At 47.1% G+C, this 17,615-nt stretch overlaps 1 protein-coding gene and 1 long non-coding RNA gene across 7 annotated transcripts in view; both read right to left on the bottom strand.

Moving 5' to 3' along the window:
• syne1a (spectrin repeat containing, nuclear envelope 1a) overlaps positions 1-17,615 on the bottom strand; it is a 329,974-nt gene that overhangs the window by 211,287 nt on the left and 101,072 nt on the right. The gene's annotated exons all lie outside the window — the stretch shown is intronic.
• Positions 1,275-16,503, bottom strand: LOC141379242 (uncharacterized). Its single transcript, XR_012395720.1, has 4 exons — positions 16,364-16,503; positions 16,114-16,298; positions 13,864-13,959; positions 1,275-3,016 (listed from the first exon to the last, which is right to left on the bottom strand). It is a non-coding gene; the product is annotated as an uncharacterized lncRNA (long non-coding RNA).

Below are 17,615 nucleotides of genomic sequence, written 5' to 3'. Positions count from 1 at the left end.
GAGAGTACCCTAGCAACCGTTCATCAACAGCTATATCTCAGCATCGGAACATCGTAGAGACTTGGGGATTGGCTCATTTGACTCATGCTAGCAAACGGAACTTCCTATATGCTACACATGCTAGCAGTGACTAGCTACATGCTAATATTGACTAGCCATGTACTGTAACTTGCTAGAAATGCTTACTAAGTATAAATATTTCATCAGGCATGTATGTAAGGCTTGCCTAGTAACCACCCAGGGTAGCCTAGCAACTGCCTAGCAACCACCCAAATTACCCTAGCAACCGCCTAGCAACCACCTAGCAACCGCCTAGTAACGCCTTAGTAAGGGCCTAGCGACCACTCAGGACACCCTAGCAACCGCCTAGCAACGCCTTAGCAACCACTCAGAATACCCTAGCAACCACCTAGCAACACCTTAGCAACCACCTAGCAACCACTTAGGACACCTTAGCAACCGCCTAGCAACACCTTAGCAACCACCTAGCAACCACTCAGAACACCCTAGCAACCACCTAGCAACACCTTAGCAACCACCTAGCAACCACTCAGGATACCCTAGCAACCACCTAGCAACACCTTAGCAACCACCTAGCAACCACTCAGGACACCCTAGCAACCGCCTAGCAACCACTTAGAATACCCTAGCAACCACCTAGCAACACCTTAGCAACCACCTAGCAACCACTTAGGACACCCTAGCAACCGCCTAGCAACGCCTTAGCAACCACTTAGAATACCCTAGCAACCACCTAGCAACACCTTAGCAACCGCCTAACAACCACTCAGAACACCCTAGCAACCGCCTAGCAACACCTTAGCAACCACTTAGCAACCACTCAGAACACCCTAGCAACCGCCTAGCAACCACCTAGCAACCACTCAGAACACCCTAGCAACCACCTAGCAACACCTTAGCAACCACCTAGCAACCACTTAGGACACCTTAGCAACCGCCTAGCAACACCTTAGCAACCACCTAGCAACCACTTAGAACACCCTAGCAACCACCTAGCAACACCTTAGCAACCACCTAACCACTTAGAACACCCTTGCAACCGCCTAGCAACACCATAGCAACCACCTAGCAACCACTCAGAACACCCTAGCAGGCAAAAAAAATACATTGTACCCCATCGATTTGCCACGCAAACCCCATTCACATTTCCTTTAGGAAATGTACAATTCTAGTTAATGGGGTTTGCCATAGGCAAAGTCCATTCTTACTATTGTGGTTTATTATTCTTCTTCCTTCTTCTTCTTCTTCTTCTTCCGTACACTTTTTCGGCGCGTAACTAGTCCCGCAGCTTTCGTCCCAGACCCTTGAAAGTGGGCTCAAATTGTGCGGCTTTATCGGGAATGGTGTGCTATGACTTTTATAAGGGGTGGGTGGTTTTGGGGCCCCGCAGGGGCCCCAAAACCACCCCCCAAAACGCATTGACTCAACATTACGCCCAACTTTGACGACTCACAGCGCCGCGTGTGAATTTCATAGAAATATGGGATTCACAGCATCTGTAGAGGGTTGCAGCCTAAGTGAGAACATACCTCGCAAGGGGGTAAAAGTTGCACCCCTGGGGCTCTAGGACGTCCCAAAGTGCTCCCATTGACTTACATTGGCCCCATTGACTCCCATTCATTTTTCTAGAACAGCACTAACGCCCCCGCGAAATGGGACGACCTTTAAAGCGTTATAGCGCCAAGTGTGAAATTCGTAGAAATATGGGATTCGCAACATCTGTAGGGGGTTGCAGCCTGTATGAGAACATACCCCAAAAGGGGGTATAAGTTGTACCCCTGGGGTGCTAGGACGTCCCAAAGGGGTCCCCATTGACTTTACATTGCCCATTGACTCCCATTCATTTCTTGACTCACATGTCAATCACATTACATAGCACTGTCATACAGACTTGAGGGTAGGCTTATTTGACTGAGGCAACCAATCAGCATCTCAATATGATTTTGAAGCTCACAAGCCACGCCCCCCCAAACCACTTAAAGACCCCTAATAAGTGCCCCATTGACTTAACATGGGGTGGGATGTCCCATTGCAGATCCCATTGACTTCCATTATAAAGGTCACACATCTATAACATTACATAGGAGTGTCATAGAGACATGGGGGTGGGCTCATCTGACTAAGACAACCAATCAGCATCGCAATATGATAATGAAGCTCACAAGCCACGCCCCCAAACTGGTCCCATAGACTGCCATTATAACTGCCCTACATGCATATCTTTACTTAGCAGTGTCCTATTGGCTTGGGGGATGGCTCATCTGACTCAGACAACCAATCAGCATCTCAATATGATAATGAATCTCACAAGCCACGCCCCCAAACTGGTCCCATAGACTGCCATTATAACTGCTCTACATGCATATCTTTGCTTAGCAGTGTCCTATTGACTTGGGGGTTGGCTTATTTGACTTGGACAGCCAACCACATTCAAGTTCACTCTGTAACCTCGCCCATAGCAACAAAACAGAGTACCCTAGCAACCGTTCATCAACAGCTATATCTCAGCATCGGAACATCATAGAGACTTGGGGATTGGCTCGTTTGACTCATGCTAGCAAACGGAACTTCCTATATGCTACACATGCTAGCAGTGACTAGCTACATGCTAATATTGACTAGCCATGTACTGTAACTTGCTAGAAATGCTTACTAAGTATAAATATTTCATCAGGCATGTATGTGAGGCTTGCCTAGTAACCACCCAGGGTACCCTAGCAACTGCATAGCAACCACCCAAATTACCCTAGCAACCGCCTAGCAACCACCTAGCAACCGCCTAGTAACGCCTTAGTAAGGGCCTAGCGACCACTCAGGACACCCTAGCAACCGCCTAGCAACGCCTTAGCAACCACTTAGAATACCCTAGCAACCACCTAGAAACACCTTAGCAACCATCTAGCAACCACTTAGGACACCCTAGCAACCGCCTAGCAACACCTTAGCAACCACCAAGCAACCACTCAGAACACCCTAGCAACTGCCTAGCAACCACCTAGCAACCACTCAAAACACCCTAGCAACCGCCTAGCAACACCTTAGCAACCACTCAGGACACCCTAGCAACCGCCTAGCAACACCATAGCAACCACCTAGCAACCACTTAGAACACCCTAGCAACCGCATAGCAACACCTTAGCAACCACCTAGCAACCTCTTAGAACACCCTAGCAACCGCCTAGCAACACCTTATCAACCATTCAGAATACCCTAGCAACCACCTAGCAACACCTTAGCAACCACCTAGCAACCACTCAGAACACCCTAGCAACCACCTAGCAACCACTCAGAACACCCTAGCAACCGCCTAGCAACACCTTAGCAACCACCTAGCAACCACTCAGGACAACTTAGCAACCACCTAGCAACACCTTAGCAACCACTTAGGACACCTTAGCAACCACCTAGCAACCACTTAGGGCACCTTGGCAACCGCCTAGCAACACCTTAGCAACCACCTAGCAACCACTTAGGACACCTTAGCAACCGCCTAGCAACACCTTAGCAACCACCTAGCAACTACTCAGAACACCCTAGCAACCGCCTAGCAACACCTTAGCAACCACTTAGCAACCCCTCAGAACACCCTAGCAACCACCTAGCAACCACTCAGGACACCCTAGCAACCGCCTAGCAACATCTTAGCAACCACCATTTCTTACCTTTCCAGTGCTATTGCCCAGTTTAGTACCATTCTGTACCCCATCGATTTGCCACGCAAACCCCATTCACATTTCCTTTAGGAAATGTACAATTCTAGTTAATGGGGTTTGCCTTAGGCAAAGTCCATTCTTACTATTGTGGTTTATTATTAATGGGGTTTGCCTTAGGCAAAGTCCATTCTTACTATTGTGGTTTATTATTAATGGGGTTTGCCTTAGGCAAAGTCCATTCTTACTATTGTGGTTTATTAATGGGGTTTGCCTTAGGCAAAGTCCATTCTTACTATTGTGGTTTATTATTTTTATTATTCTTCTTCTTCCGTGCGTTTTTCGGCGCGTAACTAGTCCCGCAGCTTTCGTCCCAGACCCTTGAAAGTGGGGTCAAATCGTGCGGTCTTATCGGGAATGGTGTGCTATGACTTTTATAAGGGGTGGGGGGTTTTTTGGCCCCGCAGGGGCCAAAAAACCCCCCCAAAAATCCCATAGACTTAACATTGAGCCGAACTTTGACGAATCACAGCGCCGAGTGTGAATTTCATAGAAATATGGGATTCACAGCATCTGTAGGGGGTTGCAGCCTAAGTAAGAACATACCTCGCAAGGGGGAAAAAGTTGCACCCCTGGGGCTCTAGGACGTCCCAAAGTGCTCCCATTGACTAACATGGGCCCCATTGACTCCCATTCATTTTTCTAGAAGAGCACTAAACGCGCCGCGAAATGGGACGACCTTTAAAGCGTTATAGCGCCAAGTGTGAAATTCGTAGAAATATGGGATTCGCAACATCTGTAGGGGGTTGCAGCCTGTATGAGAACATACCCCAAAAAGGGGTATAAGTTGTACCCCTGGGGTGCTAGGACGTCCCAAAGGGGTCCCCATTGACTTTACATGGCCCATTGACTCCCATTCATTTCTGACTCACATGTCAATCACATTACATAGCAGTGTCATACAGACTTGGGGGTTGGCTTACTTGACTGAGGCAACCAATCAGCATCTCAATATGATTTTGAAGCTCACAAGCCACGCCCCCCCAAACCATTTAAAGACCCTTAATAACTACCCTATTGACTTAACATGGGGTGGGGCGTCCCATTGCACATCCCATTGACTTTCATTATAAAGGTCACACATCTATAACATTACATAGGAGTGTCATAGAGACATGGGGGTGGGCTCATTTGACTCAGGCAACCAATCAGCATCACTATATGATAATGAAGCTCACAAGCCACGCCCCCAAATTGGTCCCATAGACTTCCATTAAAATAGGCCTACATGCAATTCTTTGCTTAGCAGTGTCCTATTGATTTGGGGGATGGCTCATCTGACTCAGACAACCAATGACCATCTCAATATGGTAATGAAGCTCACAAGCCACGCCCCCAAACTGGTCCCATAGACTGCCATTATAACTGCCCTACATGCATATCTTTGCTTAGCAGTGTCCTATTGGCTTGGGGGATGGCTCATCTGACTCAGACAACCAATGAGCATCTCGATATGATAATGAAGCTCACAAGCCACGCCCCCAAATTGATCCCATAGACTGCCATTATAACTGGCCTACATGTATATCTTTGCTTGGCAGTGTCCTATTGACTTGGGGGTTGGCTCATTTGACTTAGGCAGCCAACCACTTTCAAGTTTGCTTTGTAACCTCGCCCATAGCAACAAAACAGAGTACCCTAGCAACCATTTATCAACAGCTATATCTCAGCATCGGAACATCGTAGAGACTTGGGGATTGCCTTGTTTGACTCATGCTAGCAAACGGAACTTCCTATATGCTACACATGCTAGCAGTGACTAGCTACATGCTAATATTGACTAGCCATGTACTGTAACTTGCTAGAAATGCTTACTAAGTATAAATATTTCATCAGGCAAGTATGTAAGGCTTGCCTAGTAACCACCCAGGGTACCCTAGCAACTGCCTAGCAACCACCCAAATTACCCTAGCAACCGCCTAGCAACCACCTAGCAACCGTCTAGTAACGCCTTAGTAAAGGCCTAGCGACCACTCAGGACACCCTAGCAACCGCCTAGCAACGCCTTAGCAACCCCTTAGAATACCCTAGCAACCACCTAGCAACGCCTTAGCAACCACCTAGCAACCACTCAGGGCACCCTAGCACTGTTGCTAGCATGATGCTAGCAACTCGATTAGCATGTTGCTAGCATCATGCTAACACGATTAGCATAACGCTAGCTACATGCTAATCATGTTAGCATGATGCTAGCAACTCGATTAGCATGTTGTTAGCATGATGCTAACACGATAAGCATCATGCTAGCTACATGCTAATCATATTAGCATGATGCTAGCAAGTCGATTAGCATGTTGCTAGCATCATGCTAACACGATTAGCATCATGCTAGCTACATGCTAATTATGTTAGCATGATGCTAGCAACTCGATTAGCATGTTGTTAGCATGATGCTAATATGATTAGCATCATGCTAGCTACATGCTAATCATATTAGCATGATGCTAGCAAGTCGATTAGCATGTTGCTAGCATGATGCTAACACGATTAGCATTATGCTAGCTACATACTAATCATGTTAGCATCATGCTAGCAACTCGATTAGCATGTTGCTAGCGTGATGTTAACACAATTAGCATCATGCTAGCTGCATGCTAATCATGTTAGCACGATGCTAGCAACTCGATTAGCATGTTGTTCTATTGCCCAGTTTAGTACCGTTTTGTACCCCATCGATTTGCCACGCAAACCCCATTCACATTTCCTTTAGGAAATGTACAATTCTAGTGTTACTATTACTGTTCACTTTTTCAAAAGTTCGGCGCGCAACTCCGGCCGCATTTTTTGCCCTAGAATGATGAGTGAGGTGTCAAATCGACCGGCCTGTTGAGGAGAGGTGTGCTATGATTTTTCAAAGAGGGTGGGGGTACACTGCCCCCACGAGGGGCAAGAAAGTAACCCCCAAAATCCCCATAGACTTAACATGGACACAAAATGGCTGACATTGATATCTAGATTAGAGAGTCGTAGAAGCTTGGGAGTGGGCTCATTTTACTCCGCCTATCAAGTCGGTATTAAGTAGTGACATAACAAATTTGTAGACACTCCCTATCAACCACTTTAGGCCCCCTAACAACCATATAACAACATAAACAAGCCATATTTTAGCACAGGAATATCGTAGAAAGACAGGGTTTGGGTTCTTTTGATGCAGGTTGATCAAATCTCTATTGTCTTCACCTATTACAAAGGCGTTGCCACACCCTAGCAACCATTTACATTACCCTAGCAACCACATAAACACATGAATTTAACCATTTCTCCACATTTACTGCTATTTTGCCCAGTTTAGTACCATTTTGTACCCCATCGATTTGCCACGCAAACCCCATTCACATTTCCTTTAGGAAATGTACAATTCTAGTTAATGGGGTTTGCCTTAGGCAAAGTCCATTCTTACTATTGTGGTTTATTATTCTGTCTTCTTCTTCTTCTTCCGTACACTTTTTCGGCGCGTAACTAGTCCCGCAGCTTTCGTCCCAGACCCTTGAAAGTGGGCTCAAATCGTGCGGCTTTATCGGGAATGGTGTGCTATGACTTTTATAAGGGGTGGGTGGTTTTGGGGCCCCGCAGGGGCCCCAAAACCACCCCCCAAAACGCATTGACTCAACATTACGCCCAACTTTGACACATTATAGCGCCAAGTGTGAAATTCATAGAAATATGGGATTCACAGCATCTGTAGAGGGTTGCAGCCTAAGTAAGAACATACCCCGCAAGGGGGTATAAGTTGTACCCCTGGGGCTCTAGGACGTCCCAAAGTTTTCCCATTGACTTACATGGGCCCCATTGACTCCCATTCATTTTTCTAGAACAGCACTAACGCCCCCGCGAAATGGGACGACCTTTAAAGCGTTATAGCGCCAAGTGTGAAATTCGTAGAAATATGGGATTCGCAACATCTGTAGGGGGTTGCAGCCTGTATGAGAACATACCCCAAAAAGGGGTATAAGTTGTACCCCTGGGGTGCTAGGACGTCCCAAAGGGGTCCCCATTGACTTTACATGGCCCATTGACTCCCATTCATTTCTTGACTCACATGTCAATCACATTACATAGCAGTGTCATACAGACTTGGGGGTTGCCTTACTTGGCTGAGGCAACCAATCAGCATCTCAATATGATTTTGAAGCTCACAAGCCACGCCCCCCCAAACCATTTAAAGACCCTTAATAACTGCCCCATTGACTTAACATGGGGTGGGATGTCCCATTGCACATCCCATTGACTTCCATTATAAAGGTCACACATCTATAACATTACATAGGAGTGTCATAGAGACATGGGGGTGGGCTCATTTGACTCAGGCAACCAATCAGCATCACTATATGATAATGAAGCTCACAAGCCACGCCCCCAAATTGATCCCATAGACTTCTATTATAATTGGGCTAGATGCATATCTTTGCATTGCAGTGTCATATAGGCTTTGGGGTTGGCCCATTGGACCCAGACAACCAATGAGCATCTCAATATGGTAATGAAGCTCACAAGCCACGCCCCCAAACTGGTCCCATAGACTGCCATTATAACTGGCCTACATGCATATCTTTGCTTAGCAGTGTCCTATTGACTTGGGGTTTGGCTCATTTGACTTGGACAGCCAACCACATTCAAGTTCACTCTGCAACCTCGCCCATAGCAACAAAACAGAGTACCCTAGCAACCGTTCATCAACAGCTATATCTCAGCATCGGAACATCGTAGAGACTTGGGGATTGCCTTGTTTGACTCATGCTAGCAAACGGAACTTCCTATATGCTACACATGCTAGCAGTGACTAGCTACATGCTAATATTGACTAGCCATGTACTGTAACTTGCTAGAAATGCTTACTAAGTATAAATATTTCATCAGGCAAGTATGTAAGGCTTGCCTAGTAACCACCCAGGGTACCCTAGCAACTGCCTAGCAACCACCCAAATTACCCTAGCAACCGCCTAGCAACCACCTAGCAACCGTCTAGTAACGCCTTAGTAAAGGCCTAGCGACCACTCAGGACACCCTAGCAACCGCCTAGCAACGCCTTAGCAACCCCTTAGAATACCCTAGCAACCACCTAGCAACGCCTTAGCAACCACCTAGCAACCACTCAGGGCACCCTAGCACTGTTGCTAGCATGATGCTAGCAACTCGATTAGCATGTTGCTAGCATCATGCTAACACGATTAGCATAACGCTAGCTACATGCTAATCATGTTAGCATGATGCTAGCAACTCGATTAGCATGTTGTTAGCATGATGCTAACACGATTAGCATCATGCTAGCTACATGCTAATCATATTAGCATGATGCTAGCAAGTCGATTAGCATGTTGCTAGCATCATGCTAACACGATTAGCATCATGCTAGCTACATGCTAATTATGTTAGCATGATGCTAGCAACTCGATTAGCATGTTGTTAGCATGATGCTAATATGATTAGCATCATGCTAGCTACATGCTAATCATATTAGCATGATGCTAGCAAGTCGATTAGCATGTTGCTAGCATGATGCTAACACGATTAGCATCATGCTAGCTACATACTAATCATGTTAGCATCATGCTAGCAACTCGATTAGCATGTTGCTAGCGTGATGTTAACACAATTAGCATCATGCTAGCTGCATGCTAATCATGTTAGCACGATGCTAGCAACTCGATTAGCATGTTGTTCTATTGCCCAGTTTACTACCGTTTTGTACCCCATCGATTTGCCACGCAAACCCCATTCACATTTCCTTTAGGAAATGTACAATTCTAGTTATTCTTCTTCTTCTTCCTTCTTCCGTACCACTTTTCGGCGCGTAACTAGTCCCGCAGCTTTCGTCCCAGACCCTTCAAAGTGGGGTCAAATCGTGCGGTCTTATCGGGAATGGTGTGCTATGACTTTTATAAGGGGTGGGGGGTTTTTTGGCCCCGCAGGGGCCAAAAAACCCCCCCAAAAATCCCATAGACTTAACATTGAGCCGAATTTTGACGAATCACAGCGCCGAGTGTGAATTTCATAGAAATATGGGATTCACAGCATCTGTAGGGGGTTGCAGCCTAAGTGAGAACATACCTCGCAAAGGGGTATAAGTTGCACCCCTGGGGCTCTAGGACGTCCCAAAGTGCTCCCATTGACTTACATTGGCCCATTGACTCCCATTCATTTTCTAGACACTCGTAAGATACTATTCCCGGAAATCGCCGTAGCGCCAACAGGGAAATTCGTAGAGACATGGGATTCGCGACATCTCGAGAGGGTTATAGGAGGCTTCAACCCACACCCTGAAAGGCGGTAAATGTTGTACCCCTGGGGAGCTAGGACGTCCCAAAGTCTCCATTGACTTTACATGGAGCCGAACTTTAACCAATCACTGCGTCCATTGTGAATTTCATAGAAATATGGGATTCACAACATCTGTAGGGGGTGGCAGCCTAAGTGAGAACATACCCCAAAAGGGGGTATAGGTCGCACCCCTGGGGCTCTAGGACGTCCCAAAGTGGTCCCCATTGACTTTACATTGCCCATTGACTCCCATTCATTACATTGACTCCCATTATAAATGTCATATGTCAATCACAGTACATGGCAGTGTCATACTGACTTGGGGGTTGTCTTATTTGGCTTAGGCAACCAATCAGCATCTCAATATGATTTTGAAGCTCAAAAGCCACGCCCCCCCAAACCATTTAAAGACCCTTAATAACTGCCCCATTGACTTAACATGGGGTGGGATGTCCCATTGCACATCCCATTGACTTCCATTATAAAGGTCACACATCTATACCATTACATAGGAGTGTCATAGAGACATGGGGGTGGGCTCATTTGACTCAGGCAACCAATCATCATCCCAATATGATAATGAAGCTCACAAGCCACGCCCCCAAACTGATCCCATTGACTTCTATTATAATAGGGCTAGATGCATATCTTTGCTTAGCAGTGTCCTATTGACTTGTGGGATGGCTCATCTGACTCAGACAACCAATGAGCATCTCAATATGATAATTAACCTCACAAGCCACGCCCCCAAACTGGTCCCATAGACTGCCATTATAACAGCCCTACATGCATATCTTTGCTTAGCAGTGTCCTATTGACTTGGGGGATGGCTCATCTGACTCAGACAACCAATGAGCTTTTCAATATGATAATGAAGCTCACAAGCCACGCCCCCAAACTGGTCCCATAGACTGCCATTGTAACTGGCCTACATGCATATCTTTGCTTAGCAGTGTCCTATTGACTTGGGGTTGGGCTCATTTGACTTGGACAGCCAACCACATTCAAGTTCACTCTGTAACCTCGCCCATAGCAACAAAACAGAGTACCCTAGCAACCATTCATCAACAGCTATATCTCAGCATCGGAACATCGTAGAGACTTGGGGATTGGCTCGTTTGACTCATGCTAGCAAACGGAACTTCCTATATGCTACACATGCTAGCAGTGACTAGCTACATGCTAATATTGACTAGCCATGTACTGTAACTTGCTAGAAATGCTTACTAAGTATAATTATTTCATCAGGCATGTATGTGAGGCTTGCCTAGTAACCATCCAGGGTACCCTAGCAACTGCCTAGCAACCACCCAAATTACCCTAGCAACCACCTAGCAACCGCCTAGTAACGCCTTAGTAAGGGCCTAGCGACCACTCAGGACACCCTAGCAACCGCCTAGCAACGCCTTAGCAACCACTTAGAATACCCTAGCAACCACCTAGCAACACCTTAGCAACCACCTAGCAACCACTTAGGACACCTTAGCAACCGCCTAGCAACACCTTAGCAACCACCTAGCAACCACTCAGAACACCCTAGCAACCGCCTAGCAACGCCTTAGCAACCACTCAGAATACCCTAGCAACCACCTAGCAACACCTTAGCAACCACCTAGCAACCACTTAGGACACCGTAGCAACCGCCTAGCAACCACCTAGCAACCACTCAGAACACCCTAGCAACCGCCTAGCAACACCTTAGCAACCACCTAGCAACCACTCAGGACACCCTAGCAACCGCCTAGCAACACCTTAGCAACCACCTAGCAACCACTCAGAACACCCTAGCAACCGCCTAGCAACGCCTTAGCAACCACCTAGCAACCACTCAGGACACCCTAGCAACCACCTAGCAACACCTTAGCAACCGCCTAGCAACCACTCAGAACACCCTAGCAACCATTTACATTACCCTAGCAACCACATAAACACATGAATTTAACCATTTCTCCACATTTACTGCTATTTTGCCCAGTTTAGTACCATTTTGTACCCCATCGATTTGCCACGCAAACCCCATTCACATTTCCTTTAGGAAATGTACAATTCTAGTTATAATTATTATTCTTAATTCCGCCCAAAGTTTGGCGCGTAACTAGTCCCGCAGCTTTCGTCCCAGACCCTTGAAAGTGGGGTCAAATCGTGCGGTCTTATCGGGAATGGTGTGCTATGACTTTTATAAGGGGTGGGGGGTTTTTTGGCCCCGCAGGGGCCAAAAAACCCGCCCAAAAATCCCATAGACTTAACATTGAGCCGAACTTTGACGACTCACAGCGCCGCGTGTGAATTTCGTAGAAATATGGGATTCACAGCATCTGTAGAGGGTTGCAGCCTAAGTGAGAACATACCTCGCAAGGGGGTAAAAGTTGCACCCCTGGGGCTCTAGGACGTCCCAAAGTGCTCCCATTGACTTACATTGGCCCCATTGACTCCCATTCATTTTTCTAGAAGAGCACTAAACGCGCCGCGAAATGGGACGACTTTTAAAGCGTTATAGCGCCAAGTGTGAAATTCGTAGAAATATGGGATTCGCAACATCTGTAGGGGGTTGCAGCCTGTATGAGAACATACCCCAAAAAGGGGTATAAGTTGTACCCCTGGGGTGCTAGGACGTCCCAAAGGGGTCCCCATTGACTTTACATGGCCCATTGACTCCCATTCATTTCTTGACTCACATGTCAATCACAGTACATAGCAGTGTCATACAGACTTGGGGGTTGGCTTACTTGACTGAGGCAACCAATCAGCATCTCAATATGATTTTGAAGCTCACAAGCCACGCCCCCCCAAACCACTTAAAGACCCCTAATAAGTGCCCCATTGACTTAACATGGGGTGGGATGTCCCATTGCAGATCCCATTGACTTCCATTATAAAGGTCACACATCTATAACATTACATAGGACTGTCATAGAGACATGGGGGTGGGCTCATCTGACTCAGACAACCAATCAGCATCTCAATATGATAATGAAGCTCACAAGCCACGCCCCCAAACTGGTCCCATAGACTTCCATTATAACTGGCCTACATGCATATCTTTGCTTAGCAGTGTCCTATTGGCTTGGGGGATGGCTCATCTGACTCAGACAACCAATGAGCATCTCAATATGATAATGAATCTCACAAGCCACGCCCCCAAACTGATCCCATAGACTGCCATTATAACTGCCCTACATGCATATCTTTGCTTAGCAGTGTCCTATTGACTTGGGGGATGGCTCATCTGACTCAGACAACCAATGAGCATCTCAATATGATAATGAATCCCACAAGCCACGCCCCCAAATTGATCCCATAGACTGCCATTATAACTGGCCTACATGTATATCTTTGCTTGGCACTGTCCTATTGACTTGGGGGTTGGCTCATTTGACTTGGACAGCCAACCACATTCAAGTTCACTCTGTAACCTCGCCCATAGCAACAAAAGAGAGTACCCTAGCAACCATTCATCAACAACTATATCTCAGCATCGGAACATCGTAGAGACTTGGGGATTGGCTCGTTTGACTCATGCTAGCAAACGGAACTTCCTGTATGCTACACATGCTAGCAGTGACTAGCTACATGCTAATATTGACTAGCCAAGTACTGTAACTTGCTAGAAATGCTTACTAAGTATAATTATTTCATCAGGCATGTATATGAGGCTTGCCTAGTAACCACCCCGGGTACCCTAGCAACTGCCTAGCAACCACTCAAATTACCCTAGCAACCACCTAGCAACCACCTAGCAACCGCCTAGTAGCGCCTTAGTAAGGGCCTAGCGACCACTCAGGACACCCTAGCAACCGCCTAGCAACGCCTTAGCAACCACTTAGAATACCCTAGCAACCACCTAGCAACGCCTTAGCAACGACCTAGCAACCACTCAGGACACCCTAGCAACCGCCTAGCAACACCTTAGCAACCACCTAGCAACCACTTAGGACACCCTAGCAACCGCCTAGCAACGCCTTAGCAACCACTTAGAATACCCTAGCAACCACCTAGCAACACCTTAGCAACCGCCTAGCAACCACTCAGAACACCCTAGCAACCGCCTAGCAACACCTTAGCAACCACTTAGCAACCACTCAGAACACCCTAGCAACCACCTAGCAACACCTTAGCAACCACCTAGCAACCACTTAGGACACCCTAGCAACCGCCTAGCAACACCTTAGCAACCACTTAGCAACCACTCAGAACACCCTAGCAACCGCCTAGCAACACCTTAGCAACCACCTAGCAACCACTTAGGACACCTTAGCAACCGCCTAGCAACACCTTAGCAACCACCTAGCAACCACTCAGAACACCCTAGCAACCGCCTAGCAACCACCTAGCAACCACTCAGAACACCCTAGCAACCGCCTAGCAACACCTTAGCAACCACCTTAGCAACCACCTAGCAACCACTTAGGACACCCTAGCAACCGCCTAGCAACACCTTAGCAACCACTTAGCAACCACTCAGAACACCCTAGCAACCACCTAGCAACCACTCAGGACACCCTAGCAACCGCCTAGCAACATCTTAGCAACCACCATTTCTTACCTTTCCAGTGCTATTGCCCAGTTTAGTACCATTTTGTACCCCATCGATTTGCCACGCAAACCCCATTCACATTTCCTTTAGGAAATGTACAATTCTAGTTAGTGGGGTTTGCCCTTAGGCAAAGTCCACTATTGTTATTCTCCATACTTATTAGTGGGGTTTGCCCTTAGGCAAAGTCCACTATTGTTATTCTCCATACTTATTATTATTATTATTCTTCTTCCGTACGTTTTTCGGCGCGTAACTCGTCCCGCAGCTTTCGTCCCAGACCCTTGAAAGTGGGCTCAAATCGTCCGGTCTTATCGGGAATGGTGTGCTATGACTTTTATAAGGGGTGGGGGGTTTTTTGGCCCCGCAGGGGCCAAAAAACCCCCCCCAAAATCCCATAGACTTAACATTGAGCCGAACTTTGACGAATCACAGCGCCGAGTGTGAAATTCGTAGAAATATGGGATTCACAACAGCTGTAGGGGGTTGCAGCCTAAGTGAGAACATACCACGCAGGGGGGTATAGATTGTACCCCTGGGGGGCTAGGACGTCCCAAAGTGGTCCCATTGACTTAACATGGGCCCATTGACTCCCATTCATTACATTGACTCCCATTATAAATGTCACATGTCAATCACAGTACATAGCAGTGTCATACTGACTTGGGGGTGGGCTCATTTGACTCAGGCAACCAATCAGCATCTCATTATGATTTTGAAGCTCACAAGCCACGCCCCCCCAAACCACTTAAAGACCCTTAATCAGTGCCCCATTGACTTAACATGGGGTGGGATGTCCCATTGCAGATCCCATTGACTTCCATTATAAAGGTCACACATCTATAACATTACATAGGAGTGTCATAGAGACATGGGGGTGGGCTCATCTGACTCAGACAACCAATCAGCATCTCAATATGATAATGAAGCTCACAAGCCACGCCCCCAAACTGGTCCCATAGACTGCCATTATAACTGGCCTACATGCATATCTTTGCTTAGCAGTGTCCTATTGGCTTGGGGGATGGCTCATCTGACTCAGACAACCAATGAGCATCTACATATGATAATGAATCTCACAAGCCACGCCCCCAAATTGATCCCATAGACTGCCATTATAACTGGCCTACATGTATATCTTTGCTTGGCAGTGTCCTATTGACTTGGGGGTTGGCTCATTTGACTTGGACAGCCAACCACATTCAAGTTCACTCTGTAACCTCGCCCATAGCAACAAAACAGAGTACCCTAGCAACCATTCATCAACAGCTATATCTCGGCATCAGAACATCGTAGAGACTTGGGGATTGGCTCGTTTGACTCATGCTAGCAAACGGAACTTCCTATATGCTACACATGCTAGCAGTGACTAGCTACATGCTAATATTGACTAGCCAAGTACTGTAACTTGCTAGAAATGCTCACTAAGTATAAATATTTCATCAGGCATGTATGTGAGGCTTGCCTAGTAACCACCCAGGGTACCCTAGCAACTGCCTAGCAACCACCCAAATTACCCTAGCAACCGCCTAGCAACCACCTAGCAACCGCCTAGTAACGCCTTAGTAAGGGCCTAGTGACCACTCAGGACACCCTAGCAACCGCCTAGCAACGCCTTAGCAACCACTTAGAATACCCTAGCAACCACCTAGCAACACCTTAGCAACCACCTAGCAACCACTTAGGACACCTTAGCAACCGCCTAGCAACACCCTAGCAACCACCTAGCAACCACTCAGGACACCCTAGCAACCGCCTAGCAACACCTTAGCAACCACCTATCAACCACTTAGGACACCTTAGCAACCACCTAGCAACACCTTAGCAACCACCTAGCAACCACTCAGGACACCCTAGCAACCACCTAGCAACACCTTAGCAACCACCTAGCAACCAGTCAGGACACCCTAGCAACCGCCTAGCAACGCCTTAGCAACCACTTAGAATACCCTAGCAACCACCTAGCAACACCTTAGCAACCACCTAGCAACCACTTAGGACACCTTAGCAACCGCCTAGCAACACCTTAGCAACCACCTAGCAACCACTTAGAACACCCTAGCAACCGCCTAGCAACACCTTAGCAACCGCCTAGCAACCACTTAGAACACCCTAGCAACCGCCTAGCAACACCTTAGCAACCGCCTAGCAACCACTTAGAACACTCTAGCAACCGCCTAGCAACACCTTAGCAACCACCTAGCAACCAATCAGAACAGCCTAGCAACCGCCTAGCAACACCTTAGCAACCACTCAGGATACCCTAGCAATCGCCTAGCAACACCTTAGCAACCACCTAGCAACCACTCAGGACACCCTAGCAACCACCTAGCAACACCTTAGCAACCACCTAGCAACAACTCAGGGCACCCTAGCACTGTTGCTAGCATGATGGTAACATGATTAGCATCATGCTAACTACATACTAATCATGTAAGCATGATGCTAGCAAGTCGATTAGCATATTTTGCCCAGTTTAGTACCATTTTGTACCCCATCGATTTGCCACGCAAACCCCATTCACATTTCCTTTAGGAAATGTACCATTCTAGTTATTAATGGGGTTTGCCATAGGCAAAGTCCATTCTTACTATTGTGGTTTATTATTCTGTCTTCTTCTTCTTCTTCTTCTTCTTCTTCCGTACACTTTTTCGGCGCGTAACTAGTCCCGCAGCTTTTGTCCCAGACCCTTGAAAGTGGGCTCAAATCGTGCGGCTTTATCGGGAATGGTGTGCTATGACTTTTGTAAGGGGTGGGTGGTTTTGGGGCCCCGCAGGGGCCCCAAAACCACCCCCCAAAACGCATTGACTTAACATTACGCCCAACTTTGACAGGTTATAGCGCTAAGTGTGAAATTCATAGAAATATGGGATTCACATCATCTGTAGGGGGTTGCAGCCTAAGTGAGAACATACCCCGCAAGGGGGTATAAGTTGCACCCCTGGGGCTCTAGGACGTCCCAAAGTGCTCCCATTGACTTACATTGGCCCATTGACTCCCATTCATTTTCTAGACACTCGTAGATACTATTCCCGGAAATCGCCGTAGCGCCAACAGTGAATATCGTAGAGACATGGGATTCGCAACATCTCGAG

This window comes from Danio rerio, chromosome 20 (genome assembly GCF_049306965.1).
Source record: "Danio rerio strain Tuebingen ecotype United States chromosome 20, GRCz12tu, whole genome shotgun sequence".
NCBI lineage: Eukaryota > Metazoa > Chordata > Actinopteri > Cypriniformes > Danionidae > Danio > Danio rerio.
This window is presented reverse-complemented; position numbering and strand designations above follow the sequence as displayed.